Raw genomic sequence first — 24,172 nt, forward strand, 5'->3', positions numbered from 1 at the left:
TGTTTATTAAAAAAAAAAAACCTTAGGTGAACTTTGAAGCAGATTTTGGAAGAACACCCTCTGCTGGTTGGGAGGAAAAGATGGAAAACTTACAGCACCTGGTATTCCCAAGCGGTCTCCCATCCAGGTACTAACCAGGCCCAACCCTGTTTGGCTTCCGAGATCGGACGAGATCGGGCGGGTCCAGAGTGGTGTGGCCGTAAGCACTTGCCAGTGTCCAGCAAAGCCTCTTGATCACTCAATCTCAAGGTTTTCCTGCTTAAAGCTACAGGCTTGCCATTGTGTCCTCCTGATTAACACACCTGCTGACTAGACACACCCACCTGCTGCAAAAACCATGCCATTTCACCTCTCCTCTGCAAAATCAGCCTTGGTTTAAACACACACAAAGTCTGAACAGAAACACTGCTAACATCTGCTCATTGTAACAGGTGGGTGTAATTAGGCTAAAGGTTATGCATTGACACCTTGATTCTGATTGCTCTGAAGCTACCTGATTACTTTACATGAGGCAAAAGTTGTTTATTAAAAAAAAAAAAACCTTAGGTGAACTTTGAAGCAGATTTTGGAAGAACACCCTCTGCTGGTTGGGAGGAAAAGATGGAAAACTTACAGCACCTGGTATTCCCAAGCGGTCTCCCATCCAGGTACTAACCAGGCCCAACCCTGTTTGGCTTCCGAGATCGGACGAGATCGGGCGGGTCCAGAGTGGTGTGGCCGTAAGCACTTGCCAGTGTCCAGCAAAGCCTCTTGATCACTCAATCTCAAGGTTTTCCTGCTTAAAGCTACAGGCTTGCCATTGTGTCCTCCTGATTAACACACCTGCTGACTAGACACACCCACCTGCTGCAAAAACCATGCCATTTCACCTCTCCTCTGCAAAATCAGCCTTGGTTTAAACACACACAAAGTCTGAACAGAAACACTGCTAACATCTGCTCATTGTAACAGGTGGGTGTAATTAGGCTAAAGGTTATGCATTGACACCTTGATTCTGATTGCTCTGAAGCTACCTGATTACTTTACATGAGGCAAAAGTTGTTTATTAAAAAAAAAAAACCTTAGGTGAACTTTGAAGCAGATTTTGGAAGAACACCCTCTGCTGGTTGGGAGGAAAAGATGGAAAACTTACAGCACCTGGTATTCCCAAGCGGTCTCCCATCCAGGTACTAACCAGGCCCAACCCTGTTTGGCTTCCGAGATCGGACGAGATCGGGCGGGTCCAGAGTGGTGTGGCCGTAAGCACTTGCCAGTGTCCAGCAAAGCCTCTTGATCACTCAATCTCAAGGTTTTCCTGCTTAAAGCTACAGGCTTGCCATTGTGTCCTCCTGATTAACACACCTGCTGACTAGACACACCCACCTGCTGCAAAAACCATGCCATTTCACCTCTCCTCTGCAAAATCAGCCTTGGTTTAAACACACACAAAGTCTGAACAGAAACACTGCTAACATCTGCTCATTGTAACAGGTGGGTGTAATTAGGCTAAAGGTTATGCATTGACACCTTGATTCTGATTGCTCTGAAGCTACCTGATTACTTTACATGAGGCAAAAGTTGTTTATTAAAAAAAAAAAAAAAAAAAAAAAAAAGAAAAAAACCTTAGGTGAACTTTGAAGCAGATTTTGGAAGAACACCCTCTGCTGGTTGGGAGGAAAAAATGGAAAACTTACAGCACCTGGTATTCCCAAGCGGTCTCCCATCCAGGTACTAACCAGGCCCAACCCTGTTTGGCTTCCGAGATCGGACGAGATCGGGCGGGTCCAGAGTGGTGTGGCCGTAAGCACTTGCCAGTGTCCAGCAAAGCCTCTTGATCACTCAATCTCAAGGTTTTCCTGCTTAAAGCTACAGGCTTGCCATTGTGTCCTCCTGATTAACACACCTGCTGACTAGACACACCCACCTGCTGCAAAAACCATGCCATTTCACCTCTCCTCTGCAAAATCAGCCTTGGTTTAAACACACACAAAGTCTGAACAGAAACACTGCTAACATCTGCTCATTGTAACAGGTGGGTGTAATTAGGCTAAAGGTTATGCATTGACACCTTGATTCTGATTGCTCTGAAGCTACCTGATTACTTTACATGAGGCAAAAGTTGTTTATTAAAAAAAAAAAACCTTAGGTGAACTTTGAAGCAGATTTTGGAAGAACACCCTCTGCTGGTTGGGAGGAAAAGATGGAAAACTTACAGCACCTGGTATTCCCAAGCGGTCTCCCATCCAGGTACTAACCAGGCCCAACCCTGTTTGGCTTCCGAGATCGGACGAGATCGGGCGGGTCCAGAGTGGTGTGGCCGTAAGCACTTGCCAGTGTCCAGCAAAGCCTCTTGATCACTCAATCTCAAGGTTTTCCTGCTTAAAGCTACAGGCTTGCCATTGTGTCCTCCTGATTAACACACCTGCTGACTAGACACACCCACCTGCTGCAAAAACCATGCCATTTCACCTCTCCTCTGCAAAATCAGCCTTGGTTTAAACACACACAAAGTCTGAACAGAAACACTGCTAACATCTGCTCATTGTAACAGGTGGGTGTAATTAGGCTAAAGGTTATGCATTGACACCTTGATTCTGATTGCTCTGAAGCTACCTGATTACTTTACATGAGGCAAAAGTTGTTTATTAAAAAAAAAAAAAAAAAAACCTTAGGTGAACTTTGAAGCAGATTTTGGAAGAACACCCTCTGCTGGTTGGGAGGAAAAGATGGAAAACTTACAGCACCTGGTATTCCCAAGCGGTCTCCCATCCAGGTACTAACCAGGCCCAACCCTGTTTGGCTTCCGAGATCGGACGAGATCGGGCGGGTCCAGAGTGGTGTGGCCGTAAGCACTTGCCAGTGTCCAGCAAAGCCTCTTGATCACTCAATCTCAAGGTTTTCCTGCTTAAAGCTACAGGCTTGCCATTGTGTCCTCCTGATTAACACACCTGCTGACTAGACACACCCACCTGCTGCAAAAACCATGCCATTTCACCTCTCCTCTGCAAAATCAGCCTTGGTTTAAACACACACAAAGTCTGAACAGAAACACTGCTAACATCTGCTCATTGTAACAGGTGGGTGTAATTAGGCTAAAGGTTATGCATTGACACCTTGATTCTGATTGCTCTGAAGCTACCTGATTACTTTACATGAGGCAAAAGTTGTTTATTAAAAAAAAAAAAAAAAAAAAAAAAAAAAAAAAAAAGAAAAAAACCTTAGGTGAACTTTGAAGCAGATTTTGGAAGAACACCCTCTGCTGGTTGGGAGGAAAAGATGGAAAACTTACAGCACCTGGTATTCCCAAGTGGTCTCCCATCCAGGTACTAACCAGGCCCAACCCTGTTTGGCTTCCGAGATCGGACGAGATCGGGCGGGTCCAGAGTGGTGTGGCCGTAAGCACTTGCCAGTGTCCAGCAAAGCCTCTTGGCCACTCAATCTCAAGGTTTTCCTGCTTAAAGCTACAGGCTTGCCATTGTGTCCTCCTGATTAACACACCTGCTGACTAGACACACCCACCTGCTGCAAAAACCATGCCATTTCACCTCTCCTCTGCAAAATCAGCCTTGGTTTAAACACACACAAAGTCTGAACAGAAACACTGCTAACATCTGCTCATTGTAACAGGTGGGTGTAATTAGGCTAAAGGTTATGCATTGACACCTTGATTCTGATTGCTCTGAAGCTACCTGATTACTTTACATGAGGCAAAAGTTGTTTATTAAAAAAAAAAAAAAAAAAAAAAAAAAAAAAAAAGAAAAAAACCTTAGGTGAACTTTGAAGCAGATTTTGGAAGAACACCCTCTGCTGGTTGGGAGGAAAAGATGGAAAACTTACAGCACCTGGTATTCCCAAGTGGTCTCCCATCCAGGTACTAACCAGGCCCAACCCTGTTTGGCTTCCGAGATCGGACGAGATCGGGCGGGTCCAGAGTGGTGTGGCCGTAAGCACTTGCCAGTGTCCAGCAAAGCCTCTTGGCCACTCAATCTCAAGGTTTTCCTGCTTAAAGCTACAGGCTTGCCATTGTGTCCTCCTGATTAACACACCTGCTGACTAGACACACCCACCTGCTGCAAAAACCATGCCATTTCACCTCTCCTCTGCAAAATCAGCCTTGGTTTAAACACACACAAAGTCTGAACAGAAACACTGCTAACATCTGCTCATTGTAACAGGTGGGTGTAATTAGGCTAAAGGTTATGCATTGACACCTTGATTCTGATTGCTCTGAAGCTACCTGATTACTTTACATGAGGCAAAAGTTGTTTATTAAAAAAAAAAAAAAAAAAACCTTAGGTGAACTTTGAAGCAGATTTTGGAAGAACACCCTCTGCTGGTTGGGAGGAAAAGATGGAAAACTTACAGCACCTGGTATTCCCAAGCGGTCTCCCATCCAGGTACTAACCAGGCCCAACCCTGTTTGGCTTCCGAGATCGGACGAGATCGGGCGGGTCCAGAGTGGTGTGGCCGTAAGCACTTGCCAGTGTCCAGCAAAGCCTCTTGGCCACTCAATCTCAAGGTTTTCCTGCTTAAAGCTACAGGCTTGCCATTGTGTCCTCCTGATTAACACACCTGCTGACTAGACACACCCACCTGCTGCAAAAACCATGCCATTTCACCTCTCCTCTGCAAAATCAGCCTTGGTTTAAACACACACAAAGTCTGAACAGAAACACTGCTAACATCTGCTCATTGTAACAGGTGGGTGTAATTAGGCTAAAGGTTATGCATTGACACCTTGATTCTGATTGCTCTGAAGCTACCTGATTACTTTACATGAGGCAAAAGTTGTTTATTAAAAAAAAAAAAAAAAAAACCTTAGGTGAACTTTGAAGCAGATTTTGGAAGAACACCCTCTGCTGGTTGGGAGGAAAAGATGGAAAACTTACAGCACCTGGTATTCCCAAGCGGTCTCCCATCCAGGTACTAACCAGGCCCAACCCTGTTTGGCTTCCGAGATCGGACGAGATCGGGCGGGTCCAGAGTGGTGTGGCCGTAAGCACTTGCCAGTGTCCAGCAAAGCCTCTTGATCACTCAATCTCAAGGTTTTCCTGCTTAAAGCTACAGGCTTGCCATTGTGTCCTCCTGATTAACACACCTGCTGACTAGACACACCCACCTGCTGCAAAAACCATGCCATTTCACCTCTCCTCTGCAAAATCAGCCTTGGTTTAAACACACACAAAGTCTGAACAGAAACACTGCTAACATCTGCTCATTGTAACAGGTGGGTGTAATTAGGCTAAAGGTTATGCATTGACACCTTGATTCTGATTGCTCTGAAGCTACCTGATTACTTTACATGAGGCAAAAGTTGTTTATTAAAAAAAAAAAAAAAAAAAAAAAAAAAAAAAAAAGAAAAAAACCTTAGGTGAACTTTGAAGCAGATTTTGGAAGAACACCCTCTGCTGGTTGGGAGGAAAAGATGGAAAACTTACAGCACCTGGTATTCCCAAGTGGTCTCCCATCCAGGTACTAACCAGGCCCAACCCTGTTTGGCTTCCGAGATCGGACGAGATCGGGCGGGTCCAGAGTGGTGTGGCCGTAAGCACTTGCCAGTGTCCAGCAAAGCCTCTTGGCCACTCAATCTCAAGGTTTTCCTGCTTAAAGCTACAGGCTTGCCATTGTGTCCTCCTGATTAACACACCTGCTGACTAGACACACCCACCTGCTGCAAAAACCATGCCATTTCACCTCTCCTCTGCAAAATCAGCCTTGGTTTAAACACACACAAAGTCTGAACAGAAACACTGCTAACGTCTGCTCATTGTAACAGGTGGGTGTAATTAGGCTAAAGGTTATGCATTGACACCTTGATTCTGATTGCTCTGAAGCTACCTGATTACTTTACATGAGGCAAAAGTTGTTTATTTAAAAAAAAAAAAACCTTAGGTGAACTTTGAAGCAGATTTTGGAAGAACACCCTCTGCTGGTTGGGAGGAAAAGATGGAAAACTTACAGCACCTGGTATTCCCAAGCGGTCTCCCATCCAGGTACTAACCAGGCCCAACCCTGTTTGGCTTCCGAGATCGGACGAGATCGGGCGGGTCCAGAGTGGTGTGGCCGTAAGCACTTGCCAGTGTCCAGCAAAGCCTCTTGATCACTCAATCTCAAGGTTTTCCTGCTTAAAGCTACAGGCTTGCCATTGTGTCCTCCTGATTAACACACCTGCTGACTAGACACACCCACCTGCTGCAAAAACCATGCCATTTCACCTCTCCTCTGCAAAATCAGCCTTGGTTTAAACACACACAAAGTCTGAACAGAAACACTGCTAACATCTGCTCATTGTAACAGGTGGGTGTAATTAGGCTAAAGGTTATGCATTGACACCTTGATTCTGATTGCTCTGAAGCTACCTGATTACTTTACATGAGGCAAAAGTTGTTTATTAAAAAAAAAAAACCTTAGGTGAACTTTGAAGCAGATTTTGGAAGAACACCCTCTGCTGGTTGGGAGGAAAAGATGGAAAACTTACAGCACCTGGTATTCCCAAGCGGTCTCCCATCCAGGTACTAACCAGGCCCAACCCTGTTTGGCTTCCGAGATCGGACGAGATCGGGCGGGTCCAGAGTGGTGTGGCCGTAAGCACTTGCCAGTGTCCAGCAAAGCCTCTTGATCACTCAATCTCAAGGTTTTCCTGCTTAAAGCTACAGGCTTGCCATTGTGTCCTCCTGATTAACACACCTGCTGACTAGACACACCCACCTGCTGCAAAAACCATGCCATTTCACCTCTCCTCTGCAAAATCAGCCTTGGTTTAAACACACACAAAGTCTGAACAGAAACACTGCTAACATCTGCTCATTGTAACAGGTGGGTGTAATTAGGCTAAAGGTTATGCATTGACACCTTGATTCTGATTGCTCTGAAGCTACCTGATTACTTTACATGAGGCAAAAGTTGTTTATTAAAAAAAAAAAAAAAAAAACCTTAGGTGAACTTTGAAGCAGATTTTGGAAGAACACCCTCTGCTGGTTGGGAGGAAAAGATGGAAAACTTACAGCACCTGGTATTCCCAAGCGGTCTCCCATCCAGGTACTAACCAGGCCCAACCCTGTTTGGCTTCCGAGATCGGACGAGATCGGGCGGGTCCAGAGTGGTGTGGCCGTAAGCACTTGCCAGTGTCCAGCAAAGCCTCTTGATCACTCAATCTCAAGGTTTTCCTGCTTAAAGCTACAGGCTTGCCATTGTGTCCTCCTGATTAACACACCTGCTGACTAGACACACCCACCTGCTGCAAAAACCATGCCATTTCACCTCTCCTCTGCAAAATCAGCCTTGGTTTAAACACACACAAAGTCTGAACAGAAACACTGCTAACATCTGCTCATTGTAACAGGTGGGTGTAATTAGGCTAAAGGTTATGCATTGACACCTTGATTCTGATTGCTCTGAAGCTACCTGATTACTTTACATGAGGCAAAAGTTGTTTATTAAAAAAAAAAAAAAAAAAAAAAAAAAAAAAAAAAAGAAAAAAACCTTAGGTGAACTTTGAAGCAGATTTTGGAAGAACACCCTCTGCTGGTTGGGAGGAAAAGATGGAAAACTTACAGCACCTGGTATTCCCAAGTGGTCTCCCATCCAGGTACTAACCAGGCCCAACCCTGTTTGGCTTCCGAGATCGGACGAGATCGGGCGGGTCCAGAGTGGTGTGGCCGTAAGCACTTGCCAGTGTCCAGCAAAGCCTCTTGGCCACTCAATCTCAAGGTTTTCCTGCTTAAAGCTACAGGCTTGCCATTGTGTCCTCCTGATTAACACACCTGCTGACTAGACACACCCACCTGCTGCAAAAACCATGCCATTTCACCTCTCCTCTGCAAAATCAGCCTTGGTTTAAACACACACAAAGTCTGAACAGAAACACTGCTAACATCTGCTCATTGTAACAGGTGGGTGTAATTAGGCTAAAGGTTATGCATTGACACCTTGATTCTGATTGCTCTGAAGCTACCTGATTACTTTACATGAGGCAAAAGTTGTTTATTAAAAAAAAAAAAAAAAAAAAAAAAAAAAAAAAAGAAAAAAACCTTAGGTGAACTTTGAAGCAGATTTTGGAAGAACACCCTCTGCTGGTTGGGAGGAAAAGATGGAAAACTTACAGCACCTGGTATTCCCAAGTGGTCTCCCATCCAGGTACTAACCAGGCCCAACCCTGTTTGGCTTCCGAGATCGGACGAGATCGGGCGGGTCCAGAGTGGTGTGGCCGTAAGCACTTGCCAGTGTCCAGCAAAGCCTCTTGGCCACTCAATCTCAAGGTTTTCCTGCTTAAAGCTACAGGCTTGCCATTGTGTCCTCCTGATTAACACACCTGCTGACTAGACACACCCACCTGCTGCAAAAACCATGCCATTTCACCTCTCCTCTGCAAAATCAGCCTTGGTTTAAACACACACAAAGTCTGAACAGAAACACTGCTAACATCTGCTCATTGTAACAGGTGGGTGTAATTAGGCTAAAGGTTATGCATTGACACCTTGATTCTGATTGCTCTGAAGCTACCTGATTACTTTACATGAGGCAAAAGTTGTTTATTAAAAAAAAAAAAAAAAAAACCTTAGGTGAACTTTGAAGCAGATTTTGGAAGAACACCCTCTGCTGGTTGGGAGGAAAAGATGGAAAACTTACAGCACCTGGTATTCCCAAGCGGTCTCCCATCCAGGTACTAACCAGGCCCAACCCTGTTTGGCTTCCGAGATCGGACGAGATCGGGCGGGTCCAGAGTGGTGTGGCCGTAAGCACTTGCCAGTGTCCAGCAAAGCCTCTTGGCCACTCAATCTCAAGGTTTTCCTGCTTAAAGCTACAGGCTTGCCATTGTGTCCTCCTGATTAACACACCTGCTGACTAGACACACCCACCTGCTGCAAAAACCATGCCATTTCACCTCTCCTCTGCAAAATCAGCCTTGGTTTAAACACACACAAAGTCTGAACAGAAACACTGCTAACATCTGCTCATTGTAACAGGTGGGTGTAATTAGGCTAAAGGTTATGCATTGACACCTTGATTCTGATTGCTCTGAAGCTACCTGATTACTTTACATGAGGCAAAAGTTGTTTATTAAAAAAAAAAAAAAAAAAACCTTAGGTGAACTTTGAAGCAGATTTTGGAAGAACACCCTCTGCTGGTTGGGAGGAAAAGATGGAAAACTTACAGCACCTGGTATTCCCAAGCGGTCTCCCATCCAGGTACTAACCAGGCCCAACCCTGTTTGGCTTCCGAGATCGGACGAGATCGGGCGGGTCCAGAGTGGTGTGGCCGTAAGCACTTGCCAGTGTCCAGCAAAGCCTCTTGATCACTCAATCTCAAGGTTTTCCTGCTTAAAGCTACAGGCTTGCCATTGTGTCCTCCTGATTAACACACCTGCTGACTAGACACACCCACCTGCTGCAAAAACCATGCCATTTCACCTCTCCTCTGCAAAATCAGCCTTGGTTTAAACACACACAAAGTCTGAACAGAAACACTGCTAACATCTGCTCATTGTAACAGGTGGGTGTAATTAGGCTAAAGGTTATGCATTGACACCTTGATTCTGATTGCTCTGAAGCTACCTGATTACTTTACATGAGGCAAAAGTTGTTTATTAAAAAAAAAAAAAAAAAAAAAAAAAAAAAAAAAAGAAAAAAACCTTAGGTGAACTTTGAAGCAGATTTTGGAAGAACACCCTCTGCTGGTTGGGAGGAAAAGATGGAAAACTTACAGCACCTGGTATTCCCAAGTGGTCTCCCATCCAGGTACTAACCAGGCCCAACCCTGTTTGGCTTCCGAGATCGGACGAGATCGGGCGGGTCCAGAGTGGTGTGGCCGTAAGCACTTGCCAGTGTCCAGCAAAGCCTCTTGGCCACTCAATCTCAAGGTTTTCCTGCTTAAAGCTACAGGCTTGCCATTGTGTCCTCCTGATTAACACACCTGCTGACTAGACACACCCACCTGCTGCAAAAACCATGCCATTTCACCTCTCCTCTGCAAAATCAGCCTTGGTTTAAACACACACAAAGTCTGAACAGAAACACTGCTAACGTCTGCTCATTGTAACAGGTGGGTGTAATTAGGCTAAAGGTTATGCATTGACACCTTGATTCTGATTGCTCTGAAGCTACCTGATTACTTTACATGAGGCAAAAGTTGTTTATTTAAAAAAAAAAAAACCTTAGGTGAACTTTGAAGCAGATTTTGGAAGAACACCCTCTGCTGGTTGGGAGGAAAAGATGGAAAACTTACAGCACCTGGTATTCCCAAGCGGTCTCCCATCCAGGTACTAACCAGGCCCAACCCTGTTTGGCTTCCGAGATCGGACGAGATCGGGCGGGTCCAGAGTGGTGTGGCCGTAAGCACTTGCCAGTGTCCAGCAAAGCCTCTTGGCCACTCAATCTCAAGGTTTTCCTGCTTAAAGCTACAGGCTTGCCATTGTGTCCTCCTGATTAACACACCTGCTGACTAGACACACCCACCTGCTGCAAAAACCATGCCATTTCACCTCTCCTCTGCAAAATCAGCCTTGGTTTAAACACACACAAAGTCTGAACAGAAACACTGCTAACATCTGCTCATTGTAACAGGTGGGTGTAATTAGGCTAAAGGTTATGCATTGACACCTTGATTCTGATTGCTCTGAAGCTACCTGATTACTTTACATGAGGCAAAAGTTGTTTATTAAAAAAAAAAAAACCTTAGGTGAACTTTGAAGCAGATTTTGGAAGAACACCCTCTGCTGGTTGGGAGGAAAAGATGGAAAACTTACAGCACCTGGTATTCCCAAGCGGTCTCCCATCCAGGTACTAACCAGGCCCAACCCTGTTTGGCTTCCGAGATCGGACGAGATCGGGCGGGTCCAGAGTGGTGTGGCCGTAAGCACTTGCCAGTGTCCAGCAAAGCCTCTTGGCCACTCAATCTCAAGGTTTTCCTGCTTAAAGCTACAGGCTTGCCATTGTGTCCTCCTGATTAACACACCTGCTGACTAGACACACCCACCTGCTGCAAAAACCATGCCATTTCACCTCTCCTCTGCAAAATCAGCCTTGGTTTAAACACACACAAAGTCTGAACAGAAACACTGCTAACATCTGCTCATTGTAACAGGTGGGTGTAATTAGGCTAAAGGTTATGCATTGACACCTTGATTCTGATTGCTCTGAAGCTACCTGATTACTTTACATGAGGCAAAAGTTGTTTATTAAAAAAAAAAAAAAAAAAAAAAAAAAAAAAAAAGAAAAAAACCTTAGGTGAACTTTGAAGCAGATTTTGGAAGAACACCCTCTGCTGGTTGGGAGGAAAAGATGGAAAACTTACAGCACCTGGTATTCCCAAGTGGTCTCCCATCCAGGTACTAACCAGGCCCAACCCTGTTTGGCTTCCGAGATCGGACGAGATCGGGCGGGTCCAGAGTGGTGTGGCCGTAAGCACTTGCCAGTGTCCAGCAAAGCCTCTTGGCCACTCAATCTCAAGGTTTTCCTGCTTAAAGCTACAGGCTTGCCATTGTGTCCTCCTGATTAACACACCTGCTGACTAGACACACCCACCTGCTGCAAAAACCATGCCATTTCACCTCTCCTCTGCAAAATCAGCCTTGGTTTAAACACACACAAAGTCTGAACAGAAACACTGCTAACATCTGCTCATTGTAACAGGTGGGTGTAATTAGGCTAAAGGTTATGCATTGACACCTTGATTCTGATTGCTCTGAAGCTACCTGATTACTTTACATGAGGCAAAAGTTGTTTATTAAAAAAAAAAAAAAAAAAACCTTAGGTGAACTTTGAAGCAGATTTTGGAAGAACACCCTCTGCTGGTTGGGAGGAAAAGATGGAAAACTTACAGCACCTGGTATTCCCAAGCGGTCTCCCATCCAGGTACTAACCAGGCCCAACCCTGTTTGGCTTCCGAGATCGGACGAGATCGGGCGGGTCCAGAGTGGTGTGGCCGTAAGCACTTGCCAGTGTCCAGCAAAGCCTCTTGGCCACTCAATCTCAAGGTTTTCCTGCTTAAAGCTACAGGCTTGCCATTGTGTCCTCCTGATTAACACACCTGCTGACTAGACACACCCACCTGCTGCAAAAACCATGCCATTTCACCTCTCCTCTGCAAAATCAGCCTTGGTTTAAACACACACAAAGTCTGAACAGAAACACTGCTAACATCTGCTCATTGTAACAGGTGGGTGTAATTAGGCTAAAGGTTATGCATTGACACCTTGATTCTGATTGCTCTGAAGCTACCTGATTACTTTACATGAGGCAAAAGTTGTTTATTAAAAAAAAAAAAAAAAAACCTTAGGTGAACTTTGAAGCAGATTTTGGAAGAACACCCTCTGCTGGTTGGGAGGAAAAGATGGAAAACTTACAGCACCTGGTATTCCCAAGCGGTCTCCCATCCAGGTACTAACCAGGCCCAACCCTGTTTGGCTTCCGAGATCGGACGAGATCGGGCGGGTCCAGAGTGGTGTGGCCGTAAGCACTTGCCAGTGTCCAGCAAAGCCTCTTGGCCACTCAATCTCAAGGTTTTCCTGCTTAAAGCTACAGGCTTGCCATTGTGTCCTCCTGATTAACACACCTGCTGACTAGACACACCCACCTGCTGCAAAAACCATGCCATTTCACCTCTCCTCTGCAAAATCAGCCTTGGTTTAAACACACACAAAGTCTGAACAGAAACACTGCTAACATCTGCTCATTGTAACAGGTGGGTGTAATTAGGCTAAAGGTTATGCATTGACACCTTGATTCTGATTGCTCTGAAGCTACCTGATTACTTTACATGAGGCAAAAGTTGTTTATTAAAAAAAAAAAAAAAAAAACCTTAGGTGAACTTTGAAGCAGATTTTGGAAGAACACCCTCTGCTGGTTGGGAGGAAAAGATGGAAAACTTACAGCACCTGGTATTCCCAAGCGGTCTCCCATCCAGGTACTAACCAGGCCCAACCCTGTTTGGCTTCCGAGATCGGACGAGATCGGGCGGGTCCAGAGTGGTGTGGCCGTAAGCACTTGCCAGTGTCCAGCAAAGCCTCTTGGCCACTCAATCTCAAGGTTTTCCTGCTTAAAGCTACAGGCTTGCCATTGTGTCCTCCTGATTAACACACCTGCTGACTAGACACACCCACCTGCTGCAAAAACCATGCCATTTCACCTCTCCTCTGCAAAATCAGCCTTGGTTTAAACACACACAAAGTCTGAACAGAAACACTGCTAACATCTGCTCATTGTAACAGGTGGGTGTAATTAGGCTAAAGGTTATGCATTGACACCTTGATTCTGATTGCTCTGAAGCTACCTGATTACTTTACATGAGGCAAAAGTTGTTTATTAAAAAAAAAAAAAAAAAAACCTTAGGTGAACTTTGAAGCAGATTTTGGAAGAACACCCTCTGCTGGTTGGGAGGAAAAGATGGAAAACTTACAGCACCTGGTATTCCCAAGCGGTCTCCCATCCAGGTACTAACCAGGCCCAACCCTGTTTGGCTTCCGAGATCGGACGAGATCGGGCGGGTCCAGAGTGGTGTGGCCGTAAGCACTTGCCAGTGTCCAGCAAAGCCTCTTGGCCACTCAATCTCAAGGTTTTCCTGCTTAAAGCTACAGGCTTGCCATTGTGTCCTCCTGATTAACACACCTGCTGACTAGACACACCCACCTGCTGCAAAAACCATGCCATTTCACCTCTCCTCTGCAAAATCAGCCTTGGTTTAAACACACACAAAGTCTGAACAGAAACACTGCTAACATCTGCTCATTGTAACAGGTGGGTGTAATTAGGCTAAAGGTTATGCATTGACACCTTGATTCTGATTGCTCTGAAGCTACCTGATTACTTTACATGAGGCAAAAGTTGTTTATTAAAAAAAAAAAAAAAAAAAACCTTAGGTGAACTTTGAAGCAGATTTTGGAAGAACACCCTCTGCTGGTTGGGAGGAAAAGATGGAAAACTTACAGCACCTGGTATTCCCAAGCGGTCTCCCATCCAGGTACTAACCAGGCCCAACCCTGTTTGGCTTCCGAGATCGGACGAGATCGGGCGGGTCCAGAGTGGTGTGGCCGTAAGCACTTGCCAGTGTCCAGCAAAGCCTCTTGGCCAATGAATCTCAAGGTTTTCCTGCTTAAAGCTCCAGGCATGCCATTGTGTCCTTCTGATTAAAACACCTGCTGACTAGACACACCCACCTGCTGCAAAAACCATGCCATTTCACCTCTCCTCTGCAAAATCAGCCTTGGTTTAAACACACACAAAGTCTGAACAGAAACACTGCTAACATCTGCTCATTGTAACAGGTGGGTGTAATTAGGCTAAAGGTTATGCATTGACACCTTGATTCTGATTGCTCTGAAGCTACCTGATTACTTTACATGAGGCAAAAGTTGTTTATTAAAAAAAAAAAAAGAAAAAAAAAAAAAAGAAAAAAACCTTAGGTGAACTTTGAAGCAGATTTTGGAAGAACACCCTCTGCTGGTTGGGAGGAAAAGATGGAAAACTTACAGCACCTGGTATTCCCAAGCGGTCTCCCATCCAGGTACTAACCAGGCCCAACCCTGTTTGGCTTCCGAGATCGGACGAGATCGGGCGGGTCCAGAGTGGTGTGGCCGTAAGCACTTGCCAGTGTCCAGCAAAGCCTCTTGATCACTCAATCTCAAGGTTTTCCTGCTTAAAGCTACAGGCTTGCCATTGTGTCCTCCTGATTAACACACCTGCTGACTAGACACACCCACCTGCTGCAAAAACCATGCCATTTCACCTCTCCTCTGCAAAATCAGCCTTGGTTTAAACACACACAAAGTCTGAACAGAAACACTGCTAACATCTGCTCATTGTAACAGGTGGGTGTAATTAGGCTAAAGGTTATGCATTGACACCTTGATTCTGATTGCTCTGAAGCTACCTGATTACTTTACATGAGGCAAAAGTTGTTTATTAAAAAAAAAAAACCTTAGGTGAACTTTGAAGCAGATTTTGGAAGAACACCCTCTGCTGGTTGGGAGGAAAAGATGGAAAACTTACAGCACCTGGTATTCCCAAGCGGTCTCCCATCCAGGTACTAACCAGGCCCAACCCTGTTTGGCTTCCGAGATCGGACGAGATCGGGCGGGTCCAGAGTGGTGTGGCCGTAAGCACTTGCCAGTGTCCAGCAAAGCCTCTTGATCACTCAATCTCAAGGTTTTCCTGCTTAAAGCTACAGGCTTGCCATTGTGTCCTCCTGATTAACACACCTGCTGACTAGACACACCCACCTGCTGCAAAAACCATGCCATTTCACCTCTCCTCTGCAAAATCAGCCTTGGTTTAAACACACACAAAGTCTGAACAGAAACACTGCTAACATCTGCTCATTGTAACAGGTGGGTGTAATTAGGCTAAAGGTTATGCATTGACACCTTGATTCTGATTGCTCTGAAGCTACCTGATTACTTTACATGAGGCAAAAGTTGTTTATTAAAAAAAAAAAACCTTAGGTGAACTTTGAAGCAGATTTTGGAAGAACACCCTCTGCTGGTTGGGAGGAAAAGATGGAAAACTTACAGCACCTGGTATTCCCAAGCGGTCTCCCATCCAGGTACTAACCAGGCCCAACCCTGTTTGGCTTCCGAGATCGGACGAGATCGGGCGGGTCCAGAGTGGTGTGGCCGTAAGCACTTGCCAGTGTCCAGCAAAGCCTCTTGATCACTCAATCTCAAGGTTTTCCTGCTTAAAGCTACAGGCTTGCCATTGTGTCCTCCTGATTAACACACCTGCTGACTAGACACACCCACCTGCTGCAAAAACCATGCCATTTCACCTCTCCTCTGCAAAATCAGCCTTGGTTTAAACACACACAAAGTCTGAACAGAAACACTGCTAACATCTGCTCATTGTAACAGGTGGGTGTAATTAGGCTAAAGGTTATGCATTGACACCTTGATTCTGATTGCTCTGAAGCTACCTGATTACTTTACATGAGGCAAAAGTTGTTTATTAAAAAAAAAAAAAACCTTAGGTGAACTTTGAAGCAGATTTTGGAAGAACACCCTCTGCTGGTTGGGAGGAAAAGATGGAAAACTTACAGCACCTGGTATTCCCAAGCGGTCTCCCATCCAGGTACTAACCAGGCCCAACCCTGTTTGGCTTCCGAGATCGGACGAGATCGGGCGGGTCCAGAGTGGTGTGGCCGTAAGCACTTGCCAGTGTCCAGCAAAGCCTCTTGATCACTCAATCTCAAGGTTTTCCTGCTTAAAGCTACAGGCTTGCCATTGTGTCCTCCTGATTAACACACCTGCTGACTAGACACACCCACCTGCTGCAAAAACCATGCCATTTCACCTCTCCTCTGCAAAATCAGCCTTGGTTTAAACACACACAAAGTCTGAACAGAAACACTGCTAACATCTGCTCATTGTAACAGGTGGGTGTAATTAGGCTAAAGGTTATGCATTGACACCTTGATTCTGATTGCTCTGAAGCTACCTGATTACTTTACATGAGGCAAAAGTTGTTTATTAAAAAAAAAAAACCTTAGGTGAACTTTGAAGCAGATTTTGGAAGAACACCCTCTGCTGGTTGGGAGGAAAAGATGGAAAACTTACAGCACCTGGTATTCCCAAGCGGTCTCCCATCCAGGTACTAACCAGGCCCAACCCTGTTTGGCTTCCGAGATCGGACGAGATCGGGCGGGTCCAGAGTGGTGTGGCCGTAAGCACTTGCCAGTGTCCAGCAAAGCCTCTTGATCACTCAATCTCAAGGTTTTCCTGCTTAAAGCTACAGGCTTGCCATTGTGTCCTCCTGATTAACACACCTGCTGACTAGACACACCCACCTGCTGCAAAAACCATGCCATTTCACCTCTCCTCTGCAAAATCAGCCTTGGTTTAAACACACACAAAGTCTGAACAGAAACACTGCTAACATCTGCTCATTGTAACAGGTGGGTGTAATTAGGCTAAAGGTTATGCATTGACACCTTGATTCTGATTGCTCTGAAGCTACCTGATTACTTTACATGAGGCAAAAGTTGTTTATTAAAAAAAAAAAAAAAAAAAAAAAAAAGAAAAAAACCTTAGGTGAACTTTGAAGCAGATTTTGGAAGAACACCCTCTGCTGGTTGGGAGGAAAAAATGGAAAACTTACAGCACCTGGTATTCCCAAGCGGTCTCCCATCCAGGTACTAACCAGGCCCAACCCTGTTTGGCTTCCGAGATCGGACGAGATCGGGCGGGTCCAGAGTGGTGTGGCCGTAAGCACTTGCCAGTGTCCAGCAAAGCCTCTTGATCACTCAATCTCAAGGTTTTCCTGCTTAAAGCTACAGGCTTGCCATTGTGTCCTCCTGATTAACACACCTGCTGACTAGACACACCCACCTGCTGCAAAAACCATGCCATTTCACCTCTCCTCTGCAAAATCAGCCTTGGTTTAAACACACACAAAGTCTGAACAGAAACACTGCTAACATCTGCTCATTGTAACAGGTGGGTGTAATTAGGCTAAAGGTTATGCATTGACACCTTGATTCTGATTGCTCTGAAGCTACCTGATTACTTTACATGAGGCAAAAGTTGTTTATTAAAAAAAAAAAACCTTAGGTGAACTTTGAAGCAGATTTTGGAAGAACACCCTCTGCTGGTTGGGAGGAAAAGATGGAAAACTTACAGCACCTGGTATTCCCAAGCGGTCTCCCATCCAGGTACTAACCAGGCCCAACCCTGTTTGGCTTCCGAGATCGGACGAGATCGGGCGGGTCCAGAGTGGTGTGGCCGTAAGCACTTGCCAGTGTCCAGCAAAGCCTCTTGATCACTCAATCTCAAGGTTTTCCTGCTTAAAGCTACAGGCTTGCCATTGTGTCCTCCTGATTAACACACCTGCTGACTAGACACACCCACCTGCTGCAAAAACCATGCCATTTCACCTCTCCTCTGCAAAATCAGCCTTGGTTTAAACACACACAAAGTCTGAACAGAAACACTGCTAACATCTGCTCATTGTAACAGGTGGGTGTAATTAGGCTAAAGGTTATGCATTGACACCTTGATTCTGATTGCTCTGAAGCTACCTGATTACTTTACATGAGGCAAAAGTTGTTTATTAAAAAAAAAAAAAAAAAAACCTTAGGTGAACTTTGAAGCAGATTTTGGAAGAACACCCTCTGCTGGTTGGGAGGAAAAGATGGAAAACTTACAGCACCTGGTATTCCCAAGCGGTCTCCCATCCAGGTACTAACCAGGCCCAACCCTGTTTGGCTTCCGAGATCGGACGAGATCGGGCGGGTCCAGAGTGGTGTGGCCGTAAGCACTTGCCAGTGTCCAGCAAAGCCTCTTGATCACTCAATCTCAAGGTTTTCCTGCTTAAAGCTACAGGCTTGCCATTGTGTCCTCCTGATTAACACACCTGCTGACTAGACACACCCACCTGCTGCAAAAACCATGCCATTTCACCTCTCCTCTGCAAAATCAGCCTTGGTTTAAACACACACAAAGTCTGAACAGAAACACTGCTAACATCTGCTCATTGTAACAGGTGGGTGTAATTAGGCTAAAGGTTATGCATTGACACCTTGATTCTGATTGCTCTGAAGCTACCTGATTACTTTACATGAGGCAAAAGTTGTTTATTAAAAAAAAAAAAAAAAAAAAAAAAAAAAAAAAAAAAGAAAAAAACCTTAGGTGAACTTTGAAGCAGATTTTGGAAGAACACCCTCTGCTGGTTGGGAGGAAAAGATGGAAAACTTACAGCACCTGGTATTCCCAAGTGGTCTCCCATCCAGGTACTAACCAGGCCCAACCCTGTTTGGCTTCCGAGATCGGACGAGATCGGGCGGGTCCAGAGTGGTGTGGCCGTAAGCACTTGCCAGTGTCCAGCAAAGCCTCTTGGCCACTCAATCTCAAGGTTTTCCTGCTTAAAGCTACAGGCTTGCCATTGTGTCCTCCTGATTAACACACCTGCTGACTAGACACACCCACCTGCTGCAAAAACCATGCCATTTCACCTCTCCTCTGCAAAATCAGCCTTGGTTTAAACACACACAAAGTCTGAACAGAAACACTGCTAACATCTGCTCATTGTAACAGGTGGGTGTAATTAGGCTAAAGGTTATGCATTGACACCTTGATTCTGATTGCTCTGAAGCTACCTGATTACTTTACATGAGGCAAAAGTTGTTTATTAAAAAAAAAAAAAAAAAAAAAAAAAAAAAAAAAGAAAAAAACCTTAGGTGAACTTTGAAGCAGATTTTGGAAGAACACCCTCTGCTGGTTGGGAGGAAAAGATGGAAAACTTACAGCACCTGGTATTCCCAAGTGGTCTCCCATCCAGGTACTAACCAGGCCCAACCCTGTTTGGCTTCCGAGATCGGACGAGATCGGGCGGGTCCAGAGTGGTGTGGCCGTAAGCACTTGCCAGTGTCCAGCAAAGCCTCTTGGCCACTCAATCTCAAGGTTTTCCTGCTTAAAGCTACAGGCTTGCCATTGTGTCCTCCTGATTAACACACCTGCTGACTAGACACACCCACCTGCTGCAAAAACCATGCCATTTCACCTCTCCTCTGCAAAATCAGCCTTGGTTTAAACACACACAAAGTCTGAACAGAAACACTGCTAACATCTGCTCATTGTAACAGGTGGGTGTAATTAGGCTAAAGGTTATGCATTGACACCTTGATTCTGATTGCTCTGAAGCTACCTGATTACTTTACATGAGGCAAAAGTTGTTTATTAAAAAAAAAAAAAAAAAAACCTTAGGTGAACTTTGAAGCAGATTTTGGAAGAACACCCTCTGCTGGTTGGGAGGAAAAGATGGAAAACTTACAGCACCTGGTATTCCCAAGCGGTCTCCCATCCAGGTACTAACCAGGCCCAACCCTGTTTGGCTTCCGAGATCGGACGAGATCGGGCGGGTCCAGAGTGGTGTGGCCGTAAGCACTTGCCAGTGTCCAGCAAAGCCTCTTGGCCACTCAATCTCAAGGTTTTCCTGCTTAAAGCTACAGGCTTGCCATTGTGTCCTCCTGATTAACACACCTGCTGACTAGACACACCCACCTGCTGCAAAAACCATGCCATTTCACCTCTCCTCTGCAAAATCAGCCTTGGTTTAAACACACACAAAGTCTGAACAGAAACACTGCTAACATCTGCTCATTGTAACAGGTGGGTGTAATTAGGCTAAAGGTTATGCATTGACACCTTGATTCTGATTGCTCTGAAGCTACCTGATTACTTTACATGAGGCAAAAGTTGTTTATTAAAAAAAAAAAAAAAAAAACCTTAGGTGAACTTTGAAGCAGATTTTGGAAGAACACCCTCTGCTGGTTGGGAGGAAAAGATGGAAAACTTACAGCACCTGGTATTCCCAAGCGGTCTCCCATCCAGGTACTAACCAGGCCCAACCCTGTTTGGCTTCCGAGATCGGACGAGATCGGGCGGGTCCAGAGTGGTGTGGCCGTAAGCACTTGCCAGTGTCCAGCAAAGCCTCTTGATCACTCAATCTCAAGGTTTTCCTGCTTAAAGCTACAGGCTTGCCATTGTGTCCTCCTGATTAACACACCTGCTGACTAGACACACCCACCTGCTGCAAAAACCATGCCATTTCACCTCTCCTCTGCAAAATCAGCCTTGGTTTAAACACACACAAAGTCTGAACAGAAACACTGCTAACATCTGCTCATTGTAACAGGTGGGTGTAATTAGGCTAAAGGTTATGCATTGACACCTTGATTCTGATTGCTCTGAAGCTACCTGATTACTTTACATGAGGCAAAAGTTGTTTATTAAAAAAAAAAAAAAAAAAAAAAAAAAAAAAAAAGAAAAAAACCTTAGGTGAACTTTGAAGCAGATTTTGGAAGAACACCCTCTGCTGGTTGGGAGGAAAAGATGGAAAACTTACAGCACCTGGTATTCCCAAGTGGTCTCCCATCCAGGTACTAACCAGGCCCAACCCTGTTTGGCTTCCGAGATCGGACGAGATCGGGCGGGTCCAGAGTGGTGTGGCCGTAAGCACTTGCCAGTGTCCAGCAAAGCCTCTTGGCCACTCAATCTCAAGGTTTTCCTGCTTAAAGCTACAGGCTTGCCATTGTGTCCTCCTGATTAACACACCTGCTGACTAGACACACCCACCTGCTGCAAAAACCATGCCATTTCACCTCTCCTCTGCAAAATCAGCCTTGGTTTAAACACACACAAAGTCTGAACAGAAACACTGCTAACGTCTGCTCATTGTAACAGGTGGGTGTAATTAGGCTAAAGGTTATGCATTGACACCTTGATTCTGATTGCTCTGAAGCTACCTGATTACTTTACATGAGGCAAAAGTTGTTTATTTAAAAAAAAAAAAACCTTAGGTGAACTTTGAAGCAGATTTTGGAAGAACACCCTCTGCTGGTTGGGAGGAAAAGATGGAAAACTTACAGCACCTGGTATTCCCAAGCGGTCTCCCATCCAGGTACTAACCAGGCCCAACCCTGTTTGGCTTCCGAGATCGGACGAGATCGGGCGGGTCCAGAGTGGTGTGGCCGTAAGCACTTGCCAGTGTCCAGCAAAGCCTCTTGATCACTCAATCTCAAGGTTTTCCTGCTTAAAGCTACAGGCTTGCCATTGTGTCCTCCTGATTAACACACCTGCTGACTAGACACACCCACCTGCTGCAAAAACCATGCCATTTCACCTCTCCTCTGCAAAATCAGCCTTGGTTTAAACACACACAAAGTCTGAACAGAAACACTGCTAACATCTGCTCATTGTAACAGGTGGGTGTAATTAGGCTAAAGGTTATGCATTGACACCTTGATTCTGATTGCTCTGAAGCTACCTGATTACTTTACATGAGGCAAAAGTTGTTTATTAAAAAAAAAAAACCTTAGGTGAACTTTGAAGCAGATTTTGGAAGAACACCCTCTGCTGGTTGGGAGGAAAAGATGGAAAACTTACAGCACCTGGTATTCCCAAGCGGTCTCCCATCCAGGTACTAACCAGGCCCAACCCTGTTTGGCTTCCGAGATCGGACGAGATCGGGCGGGTCCAGAGTGGTGTGGCCGTAAGCACTTGCCAGTGTCCAGCAAAGCCTCTTGATCACTCAATCTCAAGGTTTTCCTGCTTAAAGCTACAGGCTTGCCATTGTGTCCTCCTGATTAACACACCTGCTGACTAGACACACCCACCTGCTGCAAAAACCATGCCATTTCACCTCTCCTCTGCAAAATCAGCCTTGGTTTAAACACACACAAAGTCTGAACAGAAACACTGCTAACATCTGCTCATTGTAACAGGTGGGTGTAATTAGGCTAAAGGTTATGCATTGACACCTTGATTCTGATTGCTCTGAAGCTACCTGATTACTTTACATGAGGCAAAAGTTGTTTATTAAAAAAAAAAAAAAAAAAACCTTAGGTGAACTTTGAAGCAGATTTTGGAAGAACACCCTCTGCTGGTTGGGAGGAAAAGATGGAAAACTTACAGCACCTGGTATTCCCAAGCGGTCTCCCATCCAGGTACTAACCAGGCCCAACCCTGTTTGGCTTCCGAGATCGGACGAGATCGGGCGGGTCCAGAGTGGTGTGGCCGTAAGCACTTGCCAGTGTCCAGCAAAGCCTCTTGATCACTCAATCTCAAGGTTTTCCTGCTTAAAGCTACAGGCTTGCCATTGTGTCCTCCTGATTAACACACCTGCTGACTAGACACACCCACCTGCTGCAAAAACCATGCCATTTCACCTCTCCTCTGCAAAATCAGCCTTGGTTTAAACACACACAAAGTCTGAACAGAAACACTGCTAACATCTGCTCATTGTAACAGGTGGGTGTAATTAGGCTAAAGGTTATGCATTGACACCTTGATTCTGATTGCTCTGAAGCTACCTGATTACTTTACATGAGGCAAAAGTTGTTTATTAAAAAAAAAAAAAAAAAAAAAAAAAAAAAAAAAAGAAAAAAACCTTAGGTGAACTTTGAAGCAGATTTTGGAAGAACACCCTCTGCTGGTTGGGAGGAAAAGATGGAAAACTTACAGCACCTGGTATTCCCAAGTGGTCTCCCATCCAGGTACTAACCAGGCCCAACCCTGTTTGGCTTCCGAGATCGGACGAGATCGGGCGGGTCCAGAGTGGTGTGGCCGTAAGCACTTGCCAGTGTCCAGCAAAGCCTCTTGGCCACTCAATCTCAAGGTTTTCCTGCTTAAAGCTACAGGCTTGCCATTGTGTCCTCCTGATTAACACACCTGCTGACTAGACACACCCACCTGCTGCAAAAACCATGCCATTTCACCTCTCCTCTGCAAAATCAGCCTTGGTTTAAACACACACAAAGTCTGAACAGAAACACTGCTAACATCTGCTCATTGTAACAGGTGGGTGTAATTAGGCTAAAGGTTATGCATTGACACCTTGATTCTGATTGCTCTGAAGCTACCTGATTACTTTACATGAGGCAAAAGTTGTTTATTAAAAAAAAAAAAAAAAAAAAAAAAAAAAAAAAAAAAGAAAAAAACCTTAGGTGAACTTTGAAGCAGATTTTGGAAGAACACCCTCTGCTGGTTGGGAGGAAAAGATGGAAAACTTACAGCACCTGGTATTCCCAAGTGGTCTCCCATCCAGGTACTAACCAGGCCCAACCCTGTTTGGCTTCCGAGATCGGACGAGATCGGGCGGGTCCAGAGTGGTGTGGCCGTAAGCACTTGCCAGTGTCCAGCAAAGCCTCTTGGCCACTCAATCTCAAGGTTTTCCTGCTTAAAGCTACAGGCTTGCCATTGTGTCCTCCTGATTAACACACCTGCTGACTAGACACACCCACCTGCTGCAAAAACCATGCCATTTCACCTCTCCTCTGCAAAATCAGCCTTGGTTTAAACACACACAAAGTCTGAACAGAAACACTGCTAACATCTGCTCATTGTAACAGGTGGGTGTAATTAGGCTAAAGGTTATGCATTGACACCTTGATTCTGATTGCTCTGAAGCTACCTGATTACTTTACATGAGGCAAAAGTTGTTTATTAAAAAAAAAAAAAAAAAAACCTTAGGTGAACTTTGAAGCAGATTTTGGAAGAACACCCTCTGCTGGTTGGGAGGAAAAGATGGAAAACTTACAGCACCTGGTATTCCCAAGCGGTCTCCCATCCAGGTACTAACCAGGCCCAACCCTGTTTGGCTTCCGAGATCGGACGAGATCGGGCGGGTCCAGAGTGGTGTGGCCGTAAGCACTTGCCAGTGTCCAGCAAAGCCTCTTGGCCACTCAATCTCAAGGTTTTCCTGCTTAAAGC

The 24,172-nt window shown here is 45.2% G+C and overlaps 46 non-coding genes across 46 annotated transcripts; all 46 read right to left on the reverse strand.

The window, feature by feature from the left end:
* Positions 1–86: 86 nt before the first annotated feature.
* LOC144986536 (5S ribosomal RNA) lies at positions 87–205 on the reverse strand. Its single transcript, XR_013650346.1, has one exon. It is a non-coding gene; the product is annotated as a 5S ribosomal RNA (ribosomal RNA).
* Positions 206–606: 401 nt separating this feature from the next.
* LOC144986537 (5S ribosomal RNA) lies at positions 607–725 on the reverse strand. Its single transcript, XR_013650347.1, has one exon. It is a non-coding gene; the product is annotated as a 5S ribosomal RNA (ribosomal RNA).
* A 400-nt stretch (positions 726–1,125) lies between these two features.
* Positions 1,126–1,244, reverse strand: LOC144986538 (5S ribosomal RNA). The gene has a single exon (XR_013650348.1). It is a non-coding gene; the product is annotated as a 5S ribosomal RNA (ribosomal RNA).
* Positions 1,245–1,666: 422 nt separating this feature from the next.
* Positions 1,667–1,785, reverse strand: LOC144986539 (5S ribosomal RNA). The gene has a single exon (XR_013650349.1). It is a non-coding gene; the product is annotated as a 5S ribosomal RNA (ribosomal RNA).
* A 400-nt stretch (positions 1,786–2,185) lies between these two features.
* On the reverse strand, positions 2,186–2,304 carry LOC144986541 (5S ribosomal RNA). Its single transcript, XR_013650351.1, has one exon. It is a non-coding gene; the product is annotated as a 5S ribosomal RNA (ribosomal RNA).
* A 407-nt stretch (positions 2,305–2,711) lies between these two features.
* On the reverse strand, positions 2,712–2,830 carry LOC144986542 (5S ribosomal RNA). Its single transcript, XR_013650352.1, has one exon. It is a non-coding gene; the product is annotated as a 5S ribosomal RNA (ribosomal RNA).
* A 431-nt stretch (positions 2,831–3,261) lies between these two features.
* On the reverse strand, positions 3,262–3,380 carry LOC144986454 (5S ribosomal RNA). Its single transcript, XR_013650266.1, has one exon. It is a non-coding gene; the product is annotated as a 5S ribosomal RNA (ribosomal RNA).
* Positions 3,381–3,809: 429 nt separating this feature from the next.
* On the reverse strand, positions 3,810–3,928 carry LOC144986456 (5S ribosomal RNA). The gene has a single exon (XR_013650268.1). It is a non-coding gene; the product is annotated as a 5S ribosomal RNA (ribosomal RNA).
* Positions 3,929–4,335: 407 nt separating this feature from the next.
* LOC144986543 (5S ribosomal RNA) lies at positions 4,336–4,454 on the reverse strand. The gene has a single exon (XR_013650353.1). It is a non-coding gene; the product is annotated as a 5S ribosomal RNA (ribosomal RNA).
* Positions 4,455–4,861: 407 nt separating this feature from the next.
* Positions 4,862–4,980, reverse strand: LOC144986544 (5S ribosomal RNA). Its single transcript, XR_013650354.1, has one exon. It is a non-coding gene; the product is annotated as a 5S ribosomal RNA (ribosomal RNA).
* A 430-nt stretch (positions 4,981–5,410) lies between these two features.
* On the reverse strand, positions 5,411–5,529 carry LOC144986457 (5S ribosomal RNA). Its single transcript, XR_013650269.1, has one exon. It is a non-coding gene; the product is annotated as a 5S ribosomal RNA (ribosomal RNA).
* Positions 5,530–5,931: 402 nt separating this feature from the next.
* Positions 5,932–6,050, reverse strand: LOC144986545 (5S ribosomal RNA). The gene has a single exon (XR_013650355.1). It is a non-coding gene; the product is annotated as a 5S ribosomal RNA (ribosomal RNA).
* Positions 6,051–6,450: 400 nt separating this feature from the next.
* LOC144986547 (5S ribosomal RNA) lies at positions 6,451–6,569 on the reverse strand. Its single transcript, XR_013650357.1, has one exon. It is a non-coding gene; the product is annotated as a 5S ribosomal RNA (ribosomal RNA).
* A 407-nt stretch (positions 6,570–6,976) lies between these two features.
* On the reverse strand, positions 6,977–7,095 carry LOC144986548 (5S ribosomal RNA). Its single transcript, XR_013650358.1, has one exon. It is a non-coding gene; the product is annotated as a 5S ribosomal RNA (ribosomal RNA).
* A 431-nt stretch (positions 7,096–7,526) lies between these two features.
* Positions 7,527–7,645, reverse strand: LOC144986458 (5S ribosomal RNA). Its single transcript, XR_013650270.1, has one exon. It is a non-coding gene; the product is annotated as a 5S ribosomal RNA (ribosomal RNA).
* A 429-nt stretch (positions 7,646–8,074) lies between these two features.
* LOC144986459 (5S ribosomal RNA) lies at positions 8,075–8,193 on the reverse strand. Its single transcript, XR_013650271.1, has one exon. It is a non-coding gene; the product is annotated as a 5S ribosomal RNA (ribosomal RNA).
* Positions 8,194–8,600: 407 nt separating this feature from the next.
* On the reverse strand, positions 8,601–8,719 carry LOC144986549 (5S ribosomal RNA). Its single transcript, XR_013650359.1, has one exon. It is a non-coding gene; the product is annotated as a 5S ribosomal RNA (ribosomal RNA).
* Positions 8,720–9,126: 407 nt separating this feature from the next.
* On the reverse strand, positions 9,127–9,245 carry LOC144986550 (5S ribosomal RNA). The gene has a single exon (XR_013650360.1). It is a non-coding gene; the product is annotated as a 5S ribosomal RNA (ribosomal RNA).
* A 430-nt stretch (positions 9,246–9,675) lies between these two features.
* Positions 9,676–9,794, reverse strand: LOC144986460 (5S ribosomal RNA). The gene has a single exon (XR_013650272.1). It is a non-coding gene; the product is annotated as a 5S ribosomal RNA (ribosomal RNA).
* Positions 9,795–10,196: 402 nt separating this feature from the next.
* LOC144986551 (5S ribosomal RNA) lies at positions 10,197–10,315 on the reverse strand. Its single transcript, XR_013650361.1, has one exon. It is a non-coding gene; the product is annotated as a 5S ribosomal RNA (ribosomal RNA).
* A 401-nt stretch (positions 10,316–10,716) lies between these two features.
* LOC144986552 (5S ribosomal RNA) lies at positions 10,717–10,835 on the reverse strand. Its single transcript, XR_013650362.1, has one exon. It is a non-coding gene; the product is annotated as a 5S ribosomal RNA (ribosomal RNA).
* Positions 10,836–11,264: 429 nt separating this feature from the next.
* Positions 11,265–11,383, reverse strand: LOC144986461 (5S ribosomal RNA). The gene has a single exon (XR_013650273.1). It is a non-coding gene; the product is annotated as a 5S ribosomal RNA (ribosomal RNA).
* Positions 11,384–11,790: 407 nt separating this feature from the next.
* On the reverse strand, positions 11,791–11,909 carry LOC144986553 (5S ribosomal RNA). Its single transcript, XR_013650363.1, has one exon. It is a non-coding gene; the product is annotated as a 5S ribosomal RNA (ribosomal RNA).
* A 406-nt stretch (positions 11,910–12,315) lies between these two features.
* LOC144986554 (5S ribosomal RNA) lies at positions 12,316–12,434 on the reverse strand. Its single transcript, XR_013650364.1, has one exon. It is a non-coding gene; the product is annotated as a 5S ribosomal RNA (ribosomal RNA).
* A 407-nt stretch (positions 12,435–12,841) lies between these two features.
* Positions 12,842–12,960, reverse strand: LOC144986555 (5S ribosomal RNA). Its single transcript, XR_013650365.1, has one exon. It is a non-coding gene; the product is annotated as a 5S ribosomal RNA (ribosomal RNA).
* Positions 12,961–13,367: 407 nt separating this feature from the next.
* On the reverse strand, positions 13,368–13,486 carry LOC144986556 (5S ribosomal RNA). The gene has a single exon (XR_013650366.1). It is a non-coding gene; the product is annotated as a 5S ribosomal RNA (ribosomal RNA).
* Positions 13,487–13,894: 408 nt separating this feature from the next.
* LOC144986558 (5S ribosomal RNA) lies at positions 13,895–14,013 on the reverse strand. The gene has a single exon (XR_013650368.1). It is a non-coding gene; the product is annotated as a 5S ribosomal RNA (ribosomal RNA).
* A 424-nt stretch (positions 14,014–14,437) lies between these two features.
* Positions 14,438–14,556, reverse strand: LOC144986559 (5S ribosomal RNA). Its single transcript, XR_013650369.1, has one exon. It is a non-coding gene; the product is annotated as a 5S ribosomal RNA (ribosomal RNA).
* A 400-nt stretch (positions 14,557–14,956) lies between these two features.
* Positions 14,957–15,075, reverse strand: LOC144986560 (5S ribosomal RNA). The gene has a single exon (XR_013650370.1). It is a non-coding gene; the product is annotated as a 5S ribosomal RNA (ribosomal RNA).
* A 400-nt stretch (positions 15,076–15,475) lies between these two features.
* Positions 15,476–15,594, reverse strand: LOC144986561 (5S ribosomal RNA). Its single transcript, XR_013650371.1, has one exon. It is a non-coding gene; the product is annotated as a 5S ribosomal RNA (ribosomal RNA).
* A 402-nt stretch (positions 15,595–15,996) lies between these two features.
* Positions 15,997–16,115, reverse strand: LOC144986562 (5S ribosomal RNA). The gene has a single exon (XR_013650372.1). It is a non-coding gene; the product is annotated as a 5S ribosomal RNA (ribosomal RNA).
* A 400-nt stretch (positions 16,116–16,515) lies between these two features.
* LOC144986563 (5S ribosomal RNA) lies at positions 16,516–16,634 on the reverse strand. The gene has a single exon (XR_013650373.1). It is a non-coding gene; the product is annotated as a 5S ribosomal RNA (ribosomal RNA).
* A 422-nt stretch (positions 16,635–17,056) lies between these two features.
* Positions 17,057–17,175, reverse strand: LOC144986564 (5S ribosomal RNA). The gene has a single exon (XR_013650374.1). It is a non-coding gene; the product is annotated as a 5S ribosomal RNA (ribosomal RNA).
* Positions 17,176–17,575: 400 nt separating this feature from the next.
* Positions 17,576–17,694, reverse strand: LOC144986565 (5S ribosomal RNA). The gene has a single exon (XR_013650375.1). It is a non-coding gene; the product is annotated as a 5S ribosomal RNA (ribosomal RNA).
* A 407-nt stretch (positions 17,695–18,101) lies between these two features.
* On the reverse strand, positions 18,102–18,220 carry LOC144986566 (5S ribosomal RNA). The gene has a single exon (XR_013650376.1). It is a non-coding gene; the product is annotated as a 5S ribosomal RNA (ribosomal RNA).
* A 432-nt stretch (positions 18,221–18,652) lies between these two features.
* LOC144986462 (5S ribosomal RNA) lies at positions 18,653–18,771 on the reverse strand. Its single transcript, XR_013650274.1, has one exon. It is a non-coding gene; the product is annotated as a 5S ribosomal RNA (ribosomal RNA).
* A 429-nt stretch (positions 18,772–19,200) lies between these two features.
* LOC144986463 (5S ribosomal RNA) lies at positions 19,201–19,319 on the reverse strand. The gene has a single exon (XR_013650275.1). It is a non-coding gene; the product is annotated as a 5S ribosomal RNA (ribosomal RNA).
* Positions 19,320–19,726: 407 nt separating this feature from the next.
* On the reverse strand, positions 19,727–19,845 carry LOC144986567 (5S ribosomal RNA). Its single transcript, XR_013650377.1, has one exon. It is a non-coding gene; the product is annotated as a 5S ribosomal RNA (ribosomal RNA).
* Positions 19,846–20,252: 407 nt separating this feature from the next.
* On the reverse strand, positions 20,253–20,371 carry LOC144986569 (5S ribosomal RNA). Its single transcript, XR_013650379.1, has one exon. It is a non-coding gene; the product is annotated as a 5S ribosomal RNA (ribosomal RNA).
* A 429-nt stretch (positions 20,372–20,800) lies between these two features.
* LOC144986464 (5S ribosomal RNA) lies at positions 20,801–20,919 on the reverse strand. Its single transcript, XR_013650276.1, has one exon. It is a non-coding gene; the product is annotated as a 5S ribosomal RNA (ribosomal RNA).
* A 402-nt stretch (positions 20,920–21,321) lies between these two features.
* LOC144986570 (5S ribosomal RNA) lies at positions 21,322–21,440 on the reverse strand. Its single transcript, XR_013650380.1, has one exon. It is a non-coding gene; the product is annotated as a 5S ribosomal RNA (ribosomal RNA).
* A 400-nt stretch (positions 21,441–21,840) lies between these two features.
* On the reverse strand, positions 21,841–21,959 carry LOC144986571 (5S ribosomal RNA). Its single transcript, XR_013650381.1, has one exon. It is a non-coding gene; the product is annotated as a 5S ribosomal RNA (ribosomal RNA).
* Positions 21,960–22,366: 407 nt separating this feature from the next.
* On the reverse strand, positions 22,367–22,485 carry LOC144986572 (5S ribosomal RNA). The gene has a single exon (XR_013650382.1). It is a non-coding gene; the product is annotated as a 5S ribosomal RNA (ribosomal RNA).
* A 430-nt stretch (positions 22,486–22,915) lies between these two features.
* Positions 22,916–23,034, reverse strand: LOC144986465 (5S ribosomal RNA). The gene has a single exon (XR_013650277.1). It is a non-coding gene; the product is annotated as a 5S ribosomal RNA (ribosomal RNA).
* A 432-nt stretch (positions 23,035–23,466) lies between these two features.
* On the reverse strand, positions 23,467–23,585 carry LOC144986467 (5S ribosomal RNA). Its single transcript, XR_013650279.1, has one exon. It is a non-coding gene; the product is annotated as a 5S ribosomal RNA (ribosomal RNA).
* A 407-nt stretch (positions 23,586–23,992) lies between these two features.
* LOC144986573 (5S ribosomal RNA) lies at positions 23,993–24,111 on the reverse strand. The gene has a single exon (XR_013650383.1). It is a non-coding gene; the product is annotated as a 5S ribosomal RNA (ribosomal RNA).
* Positions 24,112–24,172: the final 61 nt, after the last annotated feature.

This window comes from Oryzias latipes, chromosome 16 (genome assembly GCF_053564925.1).
Source record: "Oryzias latipes strain Hd-rR chromosome 16, Olatipes_Hd-rR_3.1".
Classification (NCBI taxonomy): Eukaryota; Metazoa; Chordata; class Actinopteri; order Beloniformes; family Adrianichthyidae; genus Oryzias; species Oryzias latipes.